Here is a 2,386-nt window from a genome sequence, read left to right as displayed (position 1 = left end):
TGCCAGTCCAGTGCCAAAGCTGTCATCCAAGCCTGCTGAACTTCTATGCCATTTAAATGATAAGACTGTCTCAAACCTTCCATGTCTGCCACAAACCTGGCAACATCCTCTTTTACTGGAGTCACACCTGCAACTGCCTTTTTAATGTCATCTGTTGTCCAAGTTCTAAAAACCAACATTGTCCTATCGTTATCTCCTGTAGCATTTGGGTTAGGGACCTCAATCATAGGAAAAGTGTCAGTGAAGCCAGGTGTTGATACCGTAGTTTCAGTCAAAACATGTCCAACTCCACCGTGTACAGTTTTGTCCCACTGAAGCAACCTTCCTGCCTCGTTATCTAGTCGCCTAGTCCTGTAAGGTGGGTCTGTGGCAGCCAACTGATAATCAGGAGGGGGTCCTGCAGCAAGGGGAGTAAGATCTGGGTATAGGGAGTCTGATGCTGCTGCTGCTTGTTTCTGCTCTGTCTGAGCTGTGCGTGGCTTCCTGTCAGAGTCTATTTCTGTAGCTGACTGAGAAGGAGGAAGTGCTGCGGCTCCCTGTCCCWCATGCTGCCTGTGAACTGCACGAGAAACAACAGATTCGTCATCGTCCTCTTTTCTAGAAAACATTACAGTCTTTTGTCTGMCAGCTGTGCCTTTCTCTCTCTTTAGGGCGATGTCCATCCAAAAGTCAACGTCATCAAAACCAAGTTTAGTCATAAGCTTACTGTCCTGTTTTGCTGCAGTTCTAATGTTGTCCTTTAACTCTGTCAGTTTCTGGCTGTTAAGCTGACCTTTAAAGTAAAATRTGCTTATCCACGTGTCTAAATGTCGCACCTTAGTTTTGTCTAAATTTTCAACGTATTTCCAGTCTTTACAGGTAAGCTCATCTGTAGGTTGTTTTTTACTGTTAGTTTTACCCATTTTGAAGCAATTTAGAACCAGTTGTTTCGCCTAGGGCTTCTAAAAACTGGTTTGTTTTTCTTTCAGTGAGACAGTGATTAATATATATCTCTTGTGGTAACACCTGTTCAGCCGTGTGGTGATAGGCCAGGTGTTCGTGCCTATAAGCATCCACAAGAGACTCACTGTTTCCGATCTCACTGCTTAGGTATGAAAGCTGGTACCTAGTGGTAGAACAGCTTTCCACACGCACTCACAAGCATACACGGCGCCTCTTTTATTATTATTATTACGTACCCTTTACGTATTTAAACGCGTACCTGATAAACGCACTTAATTTGACCAGGAACGATTTAAAGTGCCTACAACACGGGACCGCCCATGCCCCTTAATTTAAACAAAGCCACTTCCAGTAGGATTTTTGCCAAGATACACCAGGTTTCCCGCCTGTCAGAGTCTAGAATACCACAGGTCTTATATTTTAACCACTACGCATGCTTTTTTACTATTTTTATGCAGTTCTACGCGGCAACTGCCACACATTCAGTCCATTTTAAAGAAAAGTTAACTCACTGTCTCAGTTGCCCCGTCTCGGCTCTTCCGTCACTCGCCTGGATCCAGCCGGAGCGAAGGAAACACGGCCCCTTCAACAGGTATCTTTGCTGTGGCCACAGACTCCAACCGAGGTCCTCGACTCCTACTGGATTCAGGAAAGGTATTGGATTCCGAATGCTCGAAGGACCAAAAATGATAGGTGTTTTACCTAATCATATGCAAAACAGAGGAGCAAAATGAGACAATTTGAACCAGGTTCAGAATCAAGGTGAGGAGAACGCTGGACAGGAAGTCGCTCGTACACCCAAGTCCACCGCTCTGAGGGACTTCCTGTAGTTCAGCCTCTTTTATTCAGTTTTCACATCCCTAGTTACATGGGTCATGAGACTGCCTAAGGGAGGGGGGGAAAACGCAGATCTCATGACAAAACATTATTTTATTCACAGACAATTAATAAATGATGCGAGCTAAACACTTTCGCTTCCGCTGTCCCCGGAGCAGATGGATGCTGCGGGAAATACAAGCATCAGTTCAGAGTTCAGCTTCCTCTCCGATTACTGCAACCCAGCAAATCTGCTCACATGGAAATACGTGACATTATCAAAACACCAAAACTAAGCAATAATTAACCTTTAAAAAGTGGAAGTTGACCTAAGCTCACACTTAGCAAAGTATTTTGGATGATAAATCAACCACCATCTAAACTTTGTTCTAACACTTAAGAACTACAATTTAATGATTAATTAATCATTATCAGCTTTCACACACGGGGGAATGTCTGTCAGAGTTTTTTGATTTATTTCTAATTTTTGTCTTTTCTTTCTGTGTTGTGAGTTTTTTCTTACAGGGACAATGCTATTTCTCATGGGGAGGGAGGTGATGCTTCCACTTCCTCCTGGACCGGCGAGGGGCTGCAGGTGCCACCTCGTGCATGCCATTTCCACCTGGCG

The 2,386-nt window shown here is 44.2% G+C and overlaps 1 long non-coding RNA gene across 1 annotated transcript in view; it reads right to left on the bottom strand.

Annotated features, from left to right (window-relative positions):
* LOC106531719 (uncharacterized) overlaps positions 1-2,147 on the bottom strand; it is a 2,860-nt gene extending 713 nt beyond the window's left edge. The window contains exons 1-2 of the long non-coding RNA XR_001311981.1: positions 1,958-2,147; positions 1,764-1,766 (exon numbers count right to left, since the gene is read on the bottom strand). This is a non-coding gene — a long non-coding RNA (uncharacterized LOC106531719). The remainder of the gene's footprint in view (positions 1-1,763; positions 1,767-1,957) is intronic.
* Between the last annotated feature and the right edge of the window lie 239 nt (positions 2,148-2,386).

This window comes from Austrofundulus limnaeus, unplaced genomic scaffold (genome assembly GCF_001266775.1).
Source record: "Austrofundulus limnaeus strain Quisiro unplaced genomic scaffold, Austrofundulus_limnaeus-1.0 Scaffold667, whole genome shotgun sequence".
In the NCBI taxonomy this organism is placed as follows: Eukaryota; Metazoa; Chordata; class Actinopteri; order Cyprinodontiformes; family Rivulidae; genus Austrofundulus; species Austrofundulus limnaeus.
Note: the sequence above shows the minus strand (reverse complement) of the source record. Positions and strands in the feature narration are given on the sequence as shown.